This window comes from Loxodonta africana, chromosome 19 (assembly GCF_030014295.1).
Source record: "Loxodonta africana isolate mLoxAfr1 chromosome 19, mLoxAfr1.hap2, whole genome shotgun sequence".
In the NCBI taxonomy this organism is placed as follows: domain Eukaryota; kingdom Metazoa; phylum Chordata; class Mammalia; order Proboscidea; family Elephantidae; genus Loxodonta; species Loxodonta africana.
This window is the reverse complement of record NC_087360.1, coordinates 5,977,094-5,989,171: the sequence shown is the minus strand read 5'-3', so window position 1 is coordinate 5,989,171 and position 12,078 is coordinate 5,977,094. Positions and strand designations below refer to the sequence as shown.

At 52.8% G+C, this 12,078-nt stretch overlaps 1 protein-coding gene across 33 annotated transcripts in view; it reads right to left on the bottom strand.

Moving 5' to 3' along the window:
• The window catches only part of NCOR2 (nuclear receptor corepressor 2), a 205,291-nt gene that overhangs the window by 168,290 nt on the left and 24,923 nt on the right, over window positions 1-12,078 (bottom strand). The window lies entirely within an intron of this gene.

Sequence of the window (12,078 nt, the reverse complement as noted above, 5' to 3'; positions counted from 1 at the left end):
AACTCTCACACAGCACCAAGGCAAGTAACAGTCAGGAACTGCTTTCTTCTATAGTAAGTACAGTACTTGCTCCATGCCAGGTGGTGTTTGAAGTGTGAATTGCTACAAGGAATTCCATGCTTGTTCAATCTCTTACAGGCAGCTTTCCTGGATTGCTCCAAACCCCTGGAGTGAGTGCCACAGAGACACCAACTCTTCACAGGGCTCCGTCCTCAGCTCCCCTCTCTGTCCCAGGCTGTGGTGCAGAGCAGGGAGAACGCCCCCACCCCACAAGCCTGAGGCCGCACAAGATGAGCGTTGTACCCACAGCAGCCCAGGCTGCAGCCTCTGCCAGAACTCCAAACACGCAGACACTGTCCGGACCCACGATCACACCCTGGAACGCAAGCAGTGTCCCCTCCCTGTTGTCTGGAGGGGCAGTTCCTTGGTGGAGGCCCAGAAAGCACAAGGGCTCAGGCTCCACTGTCCTGATCAGGGTCTGAGTGTCCACAGACACAGGGGTCACCCAGAGAAGAACAGGTGTGGACTTTGATGGAGGTCTGGGATCTGCATGGACAACACATGAGGACAAGTTTGTCCCCCCTCCTAAGGCCCCATGCCTTCTGTCCCCAAGCTTTATTCTTCCCATGCCCACAACATTCTACAGTTCCACAAAATGCCCCCAGGGTGGACATAGCTGGCCTCCAGTGCTCACTGGACAGATGGATGGCCAGGCTCACCAGTCAGGCCTGCTGTAGTCGCCCAGGGTGATGAGGACCCAAGTGAAGCCAACCATGCAGACATGGCCCCCCTACACTTCTCCTGGGGGCAGGGGGTGGCAGCCCCTCTCACACCTGGGACCTGAGGTGGCCTGTTTCCCAAACAGGAGGTCAGAACCCCTCACTCCAGTCCCTCCACCTTTCTAAACCTCAGTTTCCTCATCTGTAAAATGGGCCTGATGACAATTATTATAAGACCTTGGGCAGGACAAGAGTACCTAAAGAGCTAGTTAATCGGGGCCACAGAAGGAGAAAGTGAAGATTCAGGAAGTTTTGTTGTTGTTGTTGTTGTTGTTGTTGCTGAGAATATACAAAGCAAAACACCCACCAATTCAACAGTTTCTACACGTACATTTCAGCGTCACTGATTTCATTCCTCGAGATGTGCAACCATCCTCACCCTCCTTTTCCGGGTTATTCCTTCCCCATTAACATACTGCCCCCTAAGGTTCCTATCTAATCTTCTGAGTTGCTGTCGTCAATCTGGTTCCATAGAGAGAGCTCTTAAAAGAGCAGAAAGAAGCGATTTTCATTTCAGCAAAGGGGCATGCTTTGTCATTAAGAGAAACACAATTTCATTTTATGATTCAGAACAGTTTCTATTTCCATCTACGGCAGTAACGAAAGGGGATAACGGGATCTTTCCAGCGTTTCAGCCTCCTGAGGCTCTGAGTCACCTTGCGTCGCTAACTCCACAAGGGACAGTGCTGAGGAGTCGAGGACAGATGTGTAAGCCATTAACAGAGCACCTAATGGAGTCAGCGCTTACACAACGGCCATCAGCTCTTCCACACAGGGCAACCTGGGGGCTGGGCGCAGGAGAACGCAGCAGGGAAAGACAGGCGACCTGGGTTCAAATCTCACTGGATATGTGACTGTGTGACCTGGGGCAAGTCACTTACCCTCTCTGTGCCTCAGTTTCTGCATCCATAAAACGGGGGATAATAATGACCTCTATACCCCTACTTCACAGGGATTTTTGATTAAATAAAACATGTAAAGCACAGAGGGGCAGCAGGGGCTCAGGGGTAGAATTCTTGCCATCCACAGGAGGACCCGGGCAGCCACCACCCGCCTGTCAGTGGAGGCTTGCGTGTTGCTGTGATGCTGGACAGGCTTCAGTGGAGCTTCCAGACTAAGACTAGGAAGAAAGGCCTGGTGATCTGCTTCTGAAAACCAGCCCATGAAAACCCTGTGGATCACAGTGGTTCAATCCGCTACTGAGCGTGGGGATGGTTCGGAACCAGGCAGCAACGCTGTGGATCACAGTGGTTCAATCCGCTACTGAGTGTGGGGATGGTTCGGAACCAGGCAGCAACCCTGTGGATCACAGTGGTTCAATCCGCTACTGAGCGTGGGGATGGTTCGGAACCAGGCAGCATTTTGTTCCCTTGTGCATCGGGTCACCATGAGTCCAGGGCTGAGTTAACGGAAGCTACAACAAAGTACGACACAACTGCTATTTCAAACCCTGTTGTTGCTATAATTGTTGTCGGTGTTGTTGTTTGCTGCCGCTCGAGCTCGAAACACAAGTAGGATAACAAACCCCACAGCAGTATAAAGACTCGTCAGCCCGGATCTCCCGGGGCCAGGGGGCCAGGTATGAGGCCCACAGGACCCTGACCACCTAGGCTCACTGAGGACCCTGAAAGGGGCTCACCTCCTCCCTGCAGCTGGGGGCAGGGGATTACTATTGGATGGAAGGAGACACATGTCGGAGCCGGGGATTAAGAACAAGTGCAATTATCGGGCAGGCATCCATCCATAATTATGAATTTGATGTAATTAGGCACCCCACTAACTTCATTACTTATTTATTTACGGGATTGCTTATTTAATTTACGGGCCTCCTTCCCTGGAAAGCCATCTCAGCTGACACTCCTCAGGCGAGGAAGGAGGAGGGGAAACAGGACGCCCCTCCGCCACCCCACCCCCACTTCTCAGCTTCTCTCTGTCATGTTCCTGCTTTACCCCAAAACAGCTCCCAGAAGGCCTATGTGACTGGGCCCAAGACAAAAGGATCGGGCAAAGGCAGGCCCTGGGCAGACACTTACTGCCGGTGCTCTGTGTCAAATGACAGCGCTCAGCAGAGCAGAGAAGCCCTCAGGACAGGGGATGGCTCTGGCCCTGCCCAGCCACCAATTTCCAACGTGGCCATCGCCAAACCCATCGCTCCAACAAGTGGGGCTAGTACTTTCCGGATTGCAGGAGGAGGAGTGCTTGGCCTGCAGGCACAGCTTGAATTCTCACCCTAGGACTTTAAGTAAGTCACCTGACCTCTCTGAGCCTCAGTTTCCATATCTGTAAAATGGGAGTGATAAGAACAACACTCACACTTCATTCCCACTAGGATGGTCATAATCCAAAAAGAAAGAAACCAACAGGTGTTGGAGAGGATGTGGAAAAATTGGAACCCTCATCCGCTGCAGATACTTTAGAAAATTGTCTGGCAGGTCCTCTAAAAGTTAAACAGAGAGTTACCATATGACCTAGCAATTCCACTCTTAGGTATATTCCCAAAAGATGTGAAAGCAGGGACTCAAAAAGACACTTGTACACCAATGTTCACTGCAGCACTATCCACAACGGCCAAAAGGTAGAAACAACCCAAATGTCCACCAAGAGATGAATGAATAAACAAGACGTGGCACATCCACACAGCAGAATACTACCCGGCGGTAAAAAGTAACAAACTACCGACGCATCCAACAACACAGATAAATCTCAGAAGACATTACACAGAATAAAAGAAGCCAAGCACAAACGGTAATACTAAACGATAATTTCAAATGAAATTCTAGAATATTCTAGAACTTATACAAGAGCAGATCAGTAGTTTCTTCTGGTGGGGGGTGGGGAGTGGGAGTTTACTGCAAAGAGGCTGGAGGGAACTTTTCGGAGTGATGGAAACACTCGATACCTTGATTGCGGTGGTAAATAAACAAATGTTTATTATTTGTCAGAACTCATGGAACTGAACCATTAAAACGGGTGACCTTAATAGGTTAGTTACACCTCAACAGTCCCTAGTGGTGAAAACAGTTAACATGCGTGGCTGCTAACTAAAAGAAAGGTTGGTGGTTCGAGTCCGCCCAGAGGCACCTCAGAAGAAAGTCCTGGCAATCTGTTTCTGAAAAACCAGCCACTGAAAACCCAGGAGAACGCTGGGAAAACTGGATTTCCACATGCAGAAAAATGAACTTGGATCCATGCCTCACACTATATACAAAACAAATTCAAAATGGATTAAGGGCCTAAAAGTGCAGATTAAAACCATAAAACTCTTAGAACAAGAAGGCAACACTCTCAGACTGCTAAGGGAATGGTCTGCCTCTACGCCTGCCATCCAGATTGCCTAAGTAAAGGCCTTGGGCCCAGAGCACTCTCTGATAAGGAGGCTGGGAATTGGGTCACCTTCTCTCTCCCAGTTCCTTCTCCTTATCAGAGAAGCCTCCCCACTGCTCTGGGCACACAGTAACTTTATCTGTCTCTTGCACAGCACGGGCACCACGTGGCACCTGGCCAACTCCACTTCTATATCTGTTCCCAGCACGGAGGGAATGGGGTCTCTCGTACTACGGCACCAGAGGGGGAGCATGCCAGGTTACAGGAGCCAGCCTCAAGGGGGGGACTGCAGGGGAAACAGGGCTTGCAAGGCTGAATGTGGGCGCCCTCGTGTGGTCTGCCAGTTCACCAGTTTGCACTCTTAAGTAAACCCCTGGCATGGAGCCACTACTGTCCACCACCACTATAAAACCTCTGCCCTCCCACTGCAGGGTGCAGAGATCTGCTCTGGTCCTGCTGCCACCCAGCACTTTGCCTCATCTGTAAATCTCCCTAGTAAAACTCCTTCGCCGCCACACTGAAGTTGCCCACCTCTTCAGTTTCTTGGCGCCCTCCAATTTCAGAGACAAATTTCAGGTTACTGGTCCATGCCCACACACAGACCTAGATTTCACCAATGGATTATGTAGTACGATAACAGAGACATGAACAGCAAAAGAAAAAATAAATTAATAGAACCTCATAAAAATTAAAACCTTTTGTTCATCAAAAGCCTTTATCTTAAAACCTTTTGTTCATCAAAAGACTTTAACAAAAAAGGGAAAAGACAAGCTACCAACTGGGAGAGTATCTTAGGAAACCATATACTATCCAAAAAGAATATAATCAGCTATATATATATAAAACTTCAACAACTTAACAAAAAGACAAATAACCCAATCATAAAACATGCGAACAACTTGAACAAATATTTCACCAAAGAGGACATGTGAATGGTCACCGAACACATGAAAGGATGCTCGGTGCCATCAGCCATCAGAAAGATGCAAACCAAAACCACAATGAGGTACCATTTTACTTCTACTAGGATGGCTAAGATTAAAAAAAAAAAACAGGAAATAACAAATGCTGGCTAGGATGTAGGGAAACTGGAACCCTTACCCACTGCTGGTGGGAATGCAAAATGGTACAGTCATTGTGGAAAAACTGTGGCAGTTCCTTAAAAAACTAAAAATGGAACTACCACATGACCCAGCAATTCCACTCTGAGGTATATATACCCAAAAGACTTGAAAGCAGAAACTCAAAAAGAGACGTATGCGCCAAACTTCACCGCAGCACTATTCATCATAGCCAAAAGGTGGAACAACCTAAATGCCCACCAACAGATGAACGGAAAAATAAAATGTGGTACATACATACAATGAAATACTACCCAGCCAATAGGAGAAATGAGGTCTTGGTACATGCTACAACATGGATGGAGCTTGAAGACATTATGCTGAGTGGAATAAGCCAATCACAAAAGGACAAATAGTGTTATGACCTCACTTATATAAAAAGACGGAAAAAAAGCAAATGCATAGAGAACAAAGCTTATTAGTGTTTACCGGGGTGGGAGGCAGGGGGAAAGGGACATTAACGGTGATGGAGAATCACACTGATTAAGGACAGGACTGCACAGCTGATCACTGTGACTGCTGTCATTAAGTTGTACACCTGTAAAAAGTTGGGTTGGCAAAAGCTGTGTGGATAGATAAATATATTTACAACAATGACAAAAAATAAAAGTAACTGCTAAGGCTGCTTATGTACAACCAAACACCTCGTGGGATTTGGGTCCTTGTTTTGGAGGTTTAGGGTCATGGTTTTATGGGACATGCCAGTCAACTGGCCTAATAACGTGTTTAGTGCTTCTGGTCTCTTGTCGTGTAGTGCCTTAAAACCTTGCAAGCAGCCATCCAAGGCACAACGATTGGTCTCTAGTCTTCTGGAACAAGAGAGGAAGAAGGAGAGTCAGAAATAGGAAGAGGATATCGAATGTGTGGCTAATTGCCTCTGTGAACAACTGCCTCCTTTGCCATGAGACCAGAAGAACTGGATGGTGCCCAGCTACCATTACTTGAATATTTTGATCAAAGATTCCACAGAAGAAATCATGATCAAAACGGGGAAAAGGTAGAACACAATTTCAAATTCTCATGGACTCCAGACTTTCTAGAGCCATGGAGGATAGATGAGTCCCTGAAACTGTTGCCCTGAGATAATCTTTAAACCTAAAACCAGAAATATCCCCTGAAGTATTCTTAAAAGCGAACAATAGTTCAGCTTAACTAGTAAAAAAGGTCTGCCCTTGAACATTACGGTCTTTTAAGGGCTATTCATACGGGATCAAATTGATAACAGCAAGTCAGAGGGTCCCTGTGAGAGTAAAACCAGCTGAAGTGAAAGCACACAGGCCCTGGCATACACCAGGTGCCTCACTGTTGCTACTGCAAAGCGGTAAACTGACAAGTGCCAGACCCAGTATGGACAGGACTCTGGCCAAGGTTCCTGTCTCCCTGCATGCACCAGACTACTCAAGTGACCTGGTCTGGCAGACCCCCAGACCTCCAGCCAAGGTATTTAACTGATGCCTGTTGTCCAGAACAGGACAGGGATTCCCAGCTCCACCCAAACTGCCCCTTCCAGAAGGGCCCTGTGAGAAGGTGGGCAGGCCTTGCAAGTAGCCCTGGAGGTAATTTCCAGAAGGATCTGACCCGTGGAGAGGACATCCGGGGGGAGCATGGGGTCTTGGTGGCTCTAGCTGTCAGCATACACTAACTGGTTCAGGGCAAGGGTCACACCAGAGTCCAGAAAGGAGTTTCCGCCTGAGCCCACCTACTGATGAAACAAAAAAGATGACAATAAAGCAAAGGACAACAATAATGAAAGGATGCAGAGGTTCTGGGCCGGCTCACGAGCGCCCCTCCAAGGCAGTCCTGCTACTCTGTGAGGCATGGGGAGAGCAGGCAGCGATGGGGGTCCCCCTTGTCCTCCGGGTGCGATTAGTGGTCTGGCCGCAGGCAGACACGCTCAGCTGTCAGCCTCGTCCTCCCAGCCTGCCATCAGAGGCACCATTAATTGCTGTCATTTGAGGGTGGCCTGTGGGGAAAAGGAGGGAGAGGAGGGGGATGGAGGGAGGAGGGGAAGGGGATGGGGAAGGGAAAGGAAGGGGAAAGAAGAGGAGGGGAGGCGAATGAAGGAAAGGAGTGGGGGGGTAGAAAACAAGGAGCAAGAAGGAAGAGGCAGACAGAGGGAGGTGCAGGCAGAGCGGGATGGGAAGCAGGAGAAGAGCCTGGCCTGGTGAGCATCCTGGGCTGGGAGGCAGAGGGAGGAGGGTGCCCCCATGGGTGGAAGCACCCCAGCTGCTGTCTTCCCAGTAGAAGAACAAGGGCCCGAAACCAGTCTAGCCATTGCCCAGGTGAGGCAAATAGAGACCTGGAGAGGTGCCACAGTGCTGGGCCAGGCCGCTGGAGTCTTGAAGCAAACACACACACATCCAGCAGATGCCGGTGGAGTGACTCCCCTCCCTCTCCAGAGAATCCAGAGAAGTAGTTCAGCTCTCCTACACCCCACCCCTCACCCAACACTTGACACTTCGCTGGGAGGGCAAACCTCCCCACCCCACTGCCCACGTGAAGATTCTAGAGTCTAGAAATCAAGTCCTGCATGAGCCCCTTTTCCCCCTGGGCTCGGGGCTCATGCACAGCCCCAACGTGGGATGCCCAGAGTCTCCCCTGTCCCCACTACCAGGGTCGAATCAACACCCAGCTAGGGGCCAGCCCCAACCCCGTATCTTCAGAGGGTCATTACTAGCACAGAAGATTTCTGAGCTGGGCTCCCTGGGTTCAGACTCGCACTGCACCATCGCAGGCAAGGGGAATCCCATCACCTCCCTAAGCCTCAATTTCCCCACCTGTAAAATGGGGGTAATGACGGGTTCACTGGAGAATGAAAGAATTCTCGTAAAGCATCTGGTTGCAAGGTGAGGGTTGCAGGATCTGCTCTACTTCCTAGCATTACACCCAGCGTCTTGTCCCCCCACCCCACCCCACACATCTCCCTGTCTACCCCTTATCACGGTTCTCAGAAACGCATGCTCCCCACCCCGCCCCCCACACCCCCACCATCTCCAGACTCATCAGACCTCTCCAAGTGGAAAATCCCAGAAAGCACCCCTCCCCCCAGCTGCCTGGCAGCCAGGCTGGAGGTCAAGACCTGGGGTGTCTTCCCAGGGGGTGGGAGGTGCTCAGCCCAGGATCCCGGCCTCAGCACCCCAGCAGCTGCTCCGCGGTCATCCCTGCCCCTCCCAGGCCTTGTCCTTGGGCCAAGGAACCACTTGAGTCCTGCCAAGTGTCTCCTGGGAGCATGCTCTAGGCTCCCTGAGGGTGCTGGGGAGGGGGAGGAGATGCCTCCTACGCCCCTCCCCTGTCTGCCTCCCTCCTCCATCAGACGTGATGGATCGCCCCAGCAGAGGAAGCTAAGTGCTTGCAGACAAAAAGCCCTTTTATCGTCCTCCGGTGGGCCACTGGCATGACAAGCAGATAACTCAGCCAGGGAGCAAGGCTCCCCATTAGGCCCTGATGCGGATTGATGGAGGACTAAGAGGCAGAGGCAACGAAGGAAGGGGAAAGCACAGGAGACAGGCTGCCTGCCTTCCAACTTCAAAGGCACCGGGAGGCCTGGCAGCCAGTAGAAAACCTTGCTGGGCTGATCTCCTGCATGGCGGGGGGGACCAGCGCTCCCCTGCCTCCGCTCCCCTGCCTCCGCTCCCCTGCCTCCGCTCCCCTGCCTCCGCTCCCCTGCCTCCGCTCCCCTGCCTCCGCTCCCCTGCCTCCGCTCCCCTGCCTCCGCTCCCCTGCCTCCGCTCCCCTGCCTCCGCTCCCCTGCCTCCGCTCCCCTGCCTCCGCTCTTGTCTCCAGGTTCAGGGAGCTGTTCTTCCCTCCCTGCCTCCTAGGGGGCCCCAAAGGCTCAGAACAAAAGAGAAGAGGCCTCTCCCAGAAAACCACCCTGAATCCAGAACCTCCTAGAGCCTTTGCATGGGCTGTTCCCACTGCCAGGGGCACACTTCCCCAGATCCCTGCCTGGCTTGCTCCCTCCCCTCTTCAGGCCTCTGCTCCCCTGCGACCTTCTGGAGGCCCAGCCTGATGCCCTCTATCTCAACTGCAAACCCCCTCCACTCCCCAAACCCCTTCTCTTCTTCATTCCTTGCCCACAAATGAAGCACCACCCGTCGGACTTATCTACGGTTGCTGGATGGCTGTGCCCCCAAGGGAGGACAGGATGCTTGTCTGCTGTTCACAGCTCTATCTCCCGCATCCAGAGCAGGGCCTGGCCCCCAGTAGGCGCTTTTAGAAATAACTGCTGTGCAATAAACACATGCATTTGGGAGAAGAGCGAGGTCTCTAGACAGCCAGGACTGCAAGCCAGACGTGCACAGCCCGCCACATGCACCCACCCACCACTGCTCTCAGTAACCCTCATAGGACGCCCACTCGACAGATAAGGAAACCGAGGCTCCGAAAGGTATCCCGTCTAAGCCTGGTGTGGCCCCAACAAGGGGAATCACAAGTGTTTGGCATTCCAAGGGCTCGCACCTAGGTCTGGAGGAGGTGTGACTCTGCCAGGACACAATGTAGCTGCCAAGGCCGGGCCAGAGCCAAGTGTCAGGGGCATAGGCCAAAACTCAGCCCCACTTCGCACTCCCGACTCTCCACGTCAGTTTATCCCTCTGAAGAACGGGTGGCACACAAGTTAACCCCTGCGATCCCTGCATGCAGCAAGAGGCCCTGGCTAAGCCTGGCGTGGCCCCGACAGGCGGCATCACAGGTATCTGTCAGCCCAAGGGGCAGAAGGCGCTGGATCTCCAACCGGCATGGAGGCCAAGAGTTCAGGGACGGCTTCTGCCAGCTGCTGGTCTCCCCCCGTGGCTGGGCTAACACCACCCCCATGCCTGAAAGGCCAACTCAGTCAGTAAGAGGTAAGGAACGGTACCGGGAGGTGCTGAACGGGCATTTACTGCCTGCTAAGCACTCAGTACAGCCCAGAGCCCACACGCTGGCTCTTCCGGGTCAGGAGCCTCCTGGGACAGGAGAGGGCAGGAGCCGTCCATACAGAAGGCAGTGCCCTCGGGCCAGACACAGCCAGCACCTGTTCCTGCCATCCCCATGTCCCAGGGCCACCAGCCACACCTGCCCCGGAGGCATCCTCCCACTGCTGCCCTGCCCCCAAATCCCAAACCTGTGAATCAGAGAGGGGAAGGGAGTCCCCCCTCACACCACCAGGGTCTCCAGGGATGTGAATGCTTGCCACGGGCCTGAATCAGCCTGGCCGTCCCCACGTCTCTAGGAACAGATGTAGGTCATGGGGCTAGGGGCCCGCGGATCCACTTCACGCTGCAAGGTCCCCCAGCTACTTAAAGGTACAGATGCCAAACCCCCAAACCACAGTGATGGCCTATTCATCACGACACACACACACTCACTCTGCGCCACGCTTCCTCACACAACCCGATGTGAGGCATGTGATCACGTTCCCATTTTACAGACGGGGAGACTGAGGCACGGGGTGGGGAGCTTGCCAGAGGTCACACAGGCATTCACACTCAGGCAGCCCTGTTCAGCAGCACTCTGCCCCTCCGGGTTAATACATTCTATAAAAGATGTCACACAGCAGCCAGCCAGGCCAGCCCCTGAACCCCACCTCTGAGCCTTTGCCGCCGGGAGGACCCACACTGGGACTGCCTTCCTCTTCTCTGGCATCTCAAGCCCTGGCTGCCCCACAGGGTCCCTCTCCTGCCCCCCAGTGCAGGAGCCCTCTGAGGAGGTCCCTGCAGTCGAGTTTACCAGGGGCAGGGGACAGAGAAAGTAAGCACTTTGGGGGAGTTTGCTGGGTTCCTTGGACAGTCAAGAAAGGTCTCAAGTCTAGCTCTGCTTCCAGCTGAGATACTTCAGGAAGGTGGCTGATCCCTGCCTCAGTTTCCCCGCTTGTGAGACAGGAGAAGAGCAGTCTCTCGTGGAGTGTTGCCGTGTTGCTGTTGTCCATAGGTGCCATTGAGTTGCTTCCGACTCATAGCGACCCTGTGTACAACAGAACAGAACACTGCCCAATTCTGCACCACCCTCACACCTATTGCTGTGTTTGAGCCCACTGTTGCAGCCACTGCGTCAGTCCATCTCGCCAAGGGTCTTCCTCTCTTTCGCTGACCCTCTCCCTTACCAAGCATGATGTCCTTCTCCAGGGACTGGTCCTTCCTGTTGACATGTCCAAAGTACATGAGATAAAGTCTTGCCATCCTTGCTTCTGAGAGTACTCTGGCTGTACTTTCTGTGCCAACACCATAATTCAAAGGCATCGATTCTCTGGTCTTCCTTATTTATTGTCCAGCTTTCACATGCATATGAAGCAATTGAAAACACCATGGCTGGGGTCAGACGCACCTTGGTCCTTAAAGCGGCATCTTTGCTGTGGGGGTCCTGAAGTGGGGCACCTCCTGGAATGTGCTAATGTGCTCATAGTTTGTGGTGCACCTACGAGGTGCAGGTGCTGTTCTAGTGCTTTCTCTGCAGCAACTCCTTGTCCTAACGGCCCCAGGTGAGGTGGATGTTACTGCCCCACAGATTACAGAGGGGGATACGGAAAACAGGCAGTGAAGTCACTTGCCCCAGAGCCCAGCGCAGACCCCAGGTGGCCTCCTCTCCCCAGGGACGGTGACCATTGTGGCCAGAGGCCTCCAGCACCAGGATCATCCCCCAATGCCCACTACCCAAGCACCTGGGCCCGCTGTGGTCACCTGCCGGCCTGCAAGCCCACCGTCGGAACACAGAGACCCGTGAAGCCCAGATACAGACCACTGCCAGCCGGGCAAGTGCACTCAGGGACCCCTGCCTCCAGGCGCCAACTGAAAACCACCAAGCTCTCTCAGTCAAGAGATATTCCATCCTGGGGACCCCTCAAACACCCTAGCCGATCCCTGCCCTGCCTAGCTCTGAGG